General features: G+C 34.4%; 1 non-coding gene across 1 annotated transcript; it reads left to right on the forward strand.

Annotated features, from left to right (window-relative positions):
• Window positions 1–1,740: 1,740 nt before the first annotated feature.
• On the forward strand, window positions 1,741–1,843 carry LOC122122674. The gene has a single exon (XR_006150200.1). It is a non-coding gene; the product is annotated as a U6 spliceosomal RNA (small nuclear RNA).
• The last annotated feature ends 5,547 nt before the right edge of the window (window positions 1,844–7,390 follow it).

The following is a 7,390-nucleotide window of genomic DNA, read 5'->3' on the forward strand; positions in this document are numbered from 1 at the left end:
CTTATCATGTTCCCACAAAACCAGTGGACCCTGAAGGATAATAGTAGACCAGAAGAAATTCTAAGTAGCAGACAAGGAGCATGAAAGAGAAAGAGCAGAAATGAGAGAGAGTGAAAGAGAGAGAAAAATATCATAATACTTATAGTGCGTAACAGATAAACAAGAGGTTTATGAGAATATTCATACTGCTATCTTGAGACTCTACATATATATTTGAAGGTATTTGATGTATGATAACTCATCAACATAAAATATAAAATGATTTTGATAAAAAATAAAAATGACTCAGAAGAAATTATAAATGCAAAGACATTCTTCACAGAAGCAAACTCTCAGAAATATTTCTTGACTTTGAAAAGGATAAATTGGCTGTAGTTAGTATAAATTTAGAAGTATGAAAATTCACAAAAATATAAAAATGTGTTCACATATTTCATTATATAACCCAAAGCAGAAAGCAAATATTGTTCAGATGATTTTTTAAATCACAGTTTCTCATGTGCTGTGAAGGTGGCTCAGTGGTAGAGTGCTTGCCTTGCATGCATGAGGTCCTGGATTTCATGCCTCAGCACGACATAAGCAGAAAAATGTGAAAGTGGTGTTGTGGATCAAGTGATAGCGCTAGCCTTGAGCTGAAGAGCTGAGGGACAGTACCCAAGACCCAGAGTTCAAGCCCCACAACCAACAAAACCAAAGCAAAAAAAAACAAAACATAACAAAACAAAACAATTTTGTAGCCTCAATTCTGTAATAACACTACTTCAGCTTAGGGTTAAGATTTAGGTGTGGACATTTATCAACACTCCTGATTCAGACTCTACTTGATAAAATTTTTAATCAATATTTTGTTTTTAGTTTTGCTCTTTGTACATTCACATGCACCTATGAAATATGGTATGGCCATCCCAATAATATTCTCAAAGTACCTCTCAATCACTACTCACAAAAATTTGTATTATATTACAACAAGGAAAAAATGCTATAAATAAAGAAAACAATAATTAAATATTAATGATTACTAAAATAAAAAAGAAAACAATTACCAGGGTTTTCAGTATTTGAAGTGTACACAGTTTATTTTACTATTTTCTCATATTCTTGTACATTTAAATCTGGTTAAAGCTATGAGTAGCCTTTAAATTTACCCACTAAGATTACTATTTATAGTTCATCTCACCATTTGTATGTGGCTTATATCATTATTTGTTCATCACAAACATATAACGTAAGGGAGCCCTAAAGTTTTAACAGAAACTGTGTACTTAAAATTTTACCTCTTCACTCTTCTTCTTTACACAGTCTTTGCAACTTATCATTAGTAAAGTTTCTATAAACTATGAAATGTACATACTTACTAGTACATGCTACCAGAAAAATTACATACTTTATCGAAAAATTTTATGACTTGCGAACAGTCTTGATTTTGCCATATATAAGCAAATCCCAAAATGAAACATATTTAAAACATTAAAACTTTTAACAAACCTTAACATTTGCTGCAATGATCATTATGACAGGTGCCTTGTGTAGAATAATTGAATTCTTCTTCCTACACATCTCATGAACAACAAATATCTGGAATTATTTTGTTTTTGGCATGTCAATCTTGACTTTATTCTTAAATGTGTGCTTATGTAAGAAATACATGGTTCTAAAATTTCACAATTCTTTTTAACTTATTTGTGTTGAATTGTCTAGTTTAAGAAAATCAATTACACTTTACATATAAAAAAATGTTCTGTGCTCAATTTGGCTGCACATACACTAAAATTGGAACATACAGAGATTAGCATGGTCCCTGCACAAGGATGACATGCAACTTAGTGAATCGTTCCATATTTTTAAAACAACAGATGCTGGAAGGGATGTGGCCAGAAGGGAAGCCTATTGCATTCTTGGTGTGAGTGTACACTTGTTCATCCATTTTGGAAAGCAGTTTGGAGGTTCCTCAAAAGACTCCACATAGAGCTCCCCTATTACACAGCAATCCCACTTTTGGGCATTCATCCAAATGATCACAAACAAGTCCATACAAAAACAACCACCACAGCAATGTTTATTGTATCATTATTTGCCATAGCTAAGATATGGAACCAACCCCGATGCCCCTCAGTAGAAGAATGGATCAAGAAAACATTCTGTGTGTGTGTGTGTGTGTTTGTGTGTGTGTGTGTGTGTGTGTGTGTGTGTGAATGTACACTTACACAACCACTTTGGAAAGCAGTCTGGTGAGTCCTCAGAAAGCTAAATATTGACGCTCCTTATGGCCCACTCATACCACTTCTAGGCATCTATCCTGAACAACAGGTACCAATATTCAAGGACACATGCACCTCCATGTTTATCACAGCACTGTTCACAGTAGCCAGGATATGAAAACAACCCATATGTCCCACCAGAGATGAATGGATCCAAAAACTGTGGTAACTATACACAACGGAATATTTTCCAGTCATTAGAAAGGACAAAATAATTGCATTAGCAGGGAAATCAATCAACCTACAAGAAATCATGTTGAGTGAGGTAAGCCAAAAGCAAAGAGACAAACAGCACATGGTCTCCGTGATAAGTGGATTTTAAATCCAAAATGTAAGGTGATATGACAAAATTAACAACACTTAAGAAACCAAGGACTTCCACTCATCTGATTGAATCACTACTAAATAACCCCATTCTGCTGATCAAATGTGCACACTGAAGTGAAACCAGGAAGATGACACAGAACTAGAGGGAATCAGGGAAAAACATACAACAGCTGGATCCATCAGCTGCAATGGACATTGACCAAAATGAAATAAGCAACTCACTGTCACTGAAGGGAAGGAGGGAACAAGTGGGAAAGAGGGAACAGCTGATGCTCTGCAAAACAAAAGAAATGTACATATTTCAAAACAAAAGAAGTATACATATGGAAGAAATAACTCTATTGCAAAGCTCAGAGAACTCATAAATGTTGTAGACCATGATAGACAATTTACTCCATCAAAGTTAGAATGTGTTTGTGACTTTAACTAAGCATCACTATCCCACAATATTTTGAAATTTGGGAAATTATGTAACCACTTAATCACAAGAAAAACATTTGAAAAAATGATGAAGGTGGAAAACTAAGTTGTTCTAAAAAACAAAAAAGGAAAATGTTCTGTGTGTATATGTGTACACACACACACACATATTACATATATATACATATATATATATGTATATATATTAATTCTATGCCTCCGTCAGAAAGAATGACATTGCCCAATTTGTTAGGAAATGGAAAGACTTGGAAAAAAATTATATTAACTGATGTAAGCCAAGTCCAAAGAAACATAGGTCCCATGGTATCCCTTATTTGCAATAACTAGTATATGTCTGGAATAAGCAGAAAAGTTGAAAAAGCTATGTGTATATGATAGATAAGTTGATGTTAAGCTAAATGACCCCCAAGATAGAGACAGAAGTGGTTTTTCTTTTTTGCTGTTGTTTCTCACATATTTATAATGTAAGATGTGATTTTTTTATATGTTCCTCCCCAACAGTATAACCCCCGTTTTCAATTTATTTGATGTTGGTGCATCTGCATCTTGTATATACACTTCTCTAATTTGGGGAAGGAAATGGAAAAAACAACATGCTTAAATAGGAATACAGTTTGACCCATTGTATAACAATAGATGCACAAGACATTATTTTGAAAAACGAACTTTATAATTTAGGCTGGGGACATTGGGTGGGGCTTGTGGGTGTGAGGAGTGTACTTGTGGAGGTGGAAGGGAAGCAATGGTGGGGGGAAAACAAAGGAGGAGGTAACAATGCTTGATAGGAAATGTACTTATTACTTTGATCATGTAACTATAACCCCTCTGTACAGTATTTTTACAACAAAAATGTATAAAAATGTTTTGAGATGGAAGTTTATTTTGCCTATTTTACCCATATAATATCGTTGACAAAGAAATTAATGCAAAATACTGATATGAAGATATTTTGAAAAAGTGAGTGTGTGTGCATTTCTGCATGTTGGCATGCTCAGAGTTTGAAATCAGGGCTTCAAGGTCTCGCTACATCTTTCTCTCTAGATTGGTGAGCTACTATGTGAGCTACATCTCCATTCCTGGCCCTTTGCTGGTTCATTAAAATTTTTGAAAAATAATCTCATGAATTTATTTTGCCCTGATTGGCTTCCACAGATCTCAGTCTCCTGAGTAGGTATCCCAAGTAGTTAGGATTACAGGTGTAACAAACCAGCACAAGGCTTTCAGAATAATTTTAAAAGTAGAAGAAAATTTACTTCACAGGGGCATGTTTTATCATCTCCCAGTTTTAAAGCATTTTGGATTGATTATATGTGAATTTTTTCATTCTTGAATTCTTAAAATACAGTAAGTGATGATATTTAAAATATTTAGTACTTTTTAAAACCGATACTGGAACTATGGGACAGAAAAAATTTGCATGTCTTTGGACCATAATTTATAAGCTCAGCTCTGTTCATGATAACCCAATGTCACCAACACAGTCTGTGTTGAAGACAAAATGTAACCGAAAACAATCACCATTCGCAATAATTGCTATGCTATTATTCCTTGGACAATATGAATATTGAATTGAGAGTATCAGAGAATGGAGAGAATTTATCTACCTTTTGTGTATTGCTGAAAGACTTCTGGAAAATTTGACTCATCTCCTTCAACACTGTGTGTCTTGGGCCATGCACTTACTTCCTTTAATTACAATTTTTCCCAACACTGAAATGGTAATAACATTAGCATTATAACAAATTTTATCTTAAGAATTAAGGGTTCTTAGAATGGTGAACTCTTTCTCATTCTTGTAGAGGCATTATCAGATGAGAAGAACTGTATTTTTTTGTTTGCTTACTTCCATTTATTCTTCAGATTGAAATCTGAACTACTTAAGACTGAAAGAAACCAAAATTAGACATGCAGGCTTTGGAAAGAGCAATCAATGTAAAATAAATAAAATACATATAGCTATGTAACAGGTCTAACTAAATTGTTATATAGTCTCAATTATAAACAGAAAATGATTTAAGCAATATCATGTTATTGAAAATTGAAAAATGTTAGGAGTTGCTTAATTTTTTCTTTTTTACTACCTTGAATTAATTATTTTTGTATACAGAGATTAAAGATGAGATTAACCAGAAACTTGATTTAAAATGGACAAAAGTTTGAATAGACATGTTTTCCATAAACCCCTCTATATCACCAGTGGGTTTACCAGTTGTGTTTAATACAACTTCTGTGCTGGCTTAATGCTTTGTGAGCAGAAGTCATTAGAGAAATGTAATTCAAAATTACTATGATACTACTTTATATCTATTATAACTCTTATCAAAAAAAATCAAAGGAACCAGGTGTGGTGGTAAAGGTTTGTAATTCCAAGCATTTAGGAGGTTGGATTTCAGTCTTAAGACAGTCTGGGGTACTGAAGATAGTAAAAACTTGGCCTTTATTACCTTTTAAGTAAAAGATAATAGTGTTGGTGAGAGTGTGAAGAAAAGGAAATTTTCTACACTCTTGGTCAAAATACAGGTTAGTATTCTCCTTGTAGAAAGTAGTATGCAGTTTTCTAAAGAAATCATAATTGAAATATCATCTGAACCACCAATCATGTGATTATTTCTCTCTGGGTAACTCGAAAATATATCTGTAGTTCATTGTTATTCACATTATTCACATCAACAGCCAAGATATAAATCAAAGTTCAGTGTTCAAATATACTAATAAACAACTGTGGTACATGCACAAATATCTTTTTGTTTCATCTTTAAAATAACAAGAGACTTCTCCCATTAGCTACAACTTACAATGACCTGAAAGATGTATTCGAAATAAAGAAAAATGTCATGTTCTGATCTTTGTAAACACACACACACACACAAACACACACACACACACATACACACACACACACACACACACACACACACACACACACACACACCATCCTCAAATAGTAAGACAGAATTTTTTTTAAAAAAGTAAAGCGAAGTGGAACTTCTGGGGCATTTAGTTCACAATGCATAAGATACTAGATATACATTATGACCAGGTATAGAGTTGTAATGTACAACATGAGGATACAGGGGACAACATTGGCCTTACATACGAATATATCTAAGTAAGTAGGAGTTGTTCTTCCTAGTAGTGGTTACTCTTTTAGTTGTTCTTCCTTCTATAATGGATAATATGAATGTAATTCTTTAAGTATACCTGCCGATTTTCAGAAATAATAACAAACAATATAGCAATAATGTTGCACGCTCAACATAGAACAAAATGTCAAATTAAAATACATGAGATTATCCTTGATGTAAACTAATTATTACAAATTAGGGAAACCATGTGACCTATGTTTCTTTAAGTCTGGGGTACTTCACTTAATATGATTTTTCCAAGATCTTCCATTTCCTTATAAATGTGGTGGTCACATTCTTTATGATGGAAGCATATTTTTCCATGTGTGTATATCTGTGTTTGTGTGTGTGTGTGTGCGTGTGTGTGTGTGTGTGCGTGTGTATTTGTGTGTGTGTGTGTGTGTGTCATTTTTGGTAAATATTACTGTGATACACAGTAGTAGCTTTACTGTGGCCTTGTTTGTGATCACCTGGTTATATGCCCAGAAGTGGGATAACTGGGTAATAGGGGAGCATTATGGTGTACATCAAGGATAATATTAGTAGATGAGCAGAATAGCTCAATAGCTATGTACATATGATCGTATAAGGTGATTCCAAGTGAAATGAACTCCAAGACATGTTCTTTGTTGTTGTTGTTCTGTTTTTTTTTTTTTTTTGTCGGTCGTGGGGCTTGAACTCTGGGCCTGGGCGCTGTCCCTCAGCTATTCAGCTCAAGGTGAGCACTCTACCACTTGAGCTACAGCGCCACTTCCGGTTTTCTGGTGGTTTATTGGAGATAGGAGTCTCACGGTCTTTCCTGCCCGGGCTGGCTTTGAACCACGATCCTCAGATCTCAGCCTCCTGAGTAGCTAGGATTACAGGCGTGAGCCACCAGCGCCCGGCTTGTTGTTGTTGTTCTTAATGTACTATGTGATTTCTTTTTATCCTTTTGTGTTTTCCCCACCTATGGTTTATCCCCTGTAGTCACTGTATTTGATTTTGATACCCTGGGTATTTTAAATATGTTGATCTGAACTAGGGAAGGGAAAGGAAAATAAAACAAAATGGTGAGACAAAGGACAAAGGGGGAACCTATGCAACAGTACTACTCACAAGACAATATGTTGTAAATAATCTTGGGGGGGCGTTAGGAATGAAGAGGGAGAAAAATAGGGGAAAATGTAACAAGTTAGAAAAAAAGAAATTAATTACGTTACTTATGTAACTATATCCCATCTCTACATTACCTTGACAATA

The sequence above is a fragment of the Dipodomys spectabilis genome, unplaced genomic scaffold, assembly GCF_019054845.1.
Source record: "Dipodomys spectabilis isolate Male_0828 unplaced genomic scaffold, ASM1905484v1 ptg000214l, whole genome shotgun sequence".
Lineage (NCBI taxonomy): Eukaryota > Metazoa > Chordata > Mammalia > Rodentia > Heteromyidae > Dipodomys > Dipodomys spectabilis.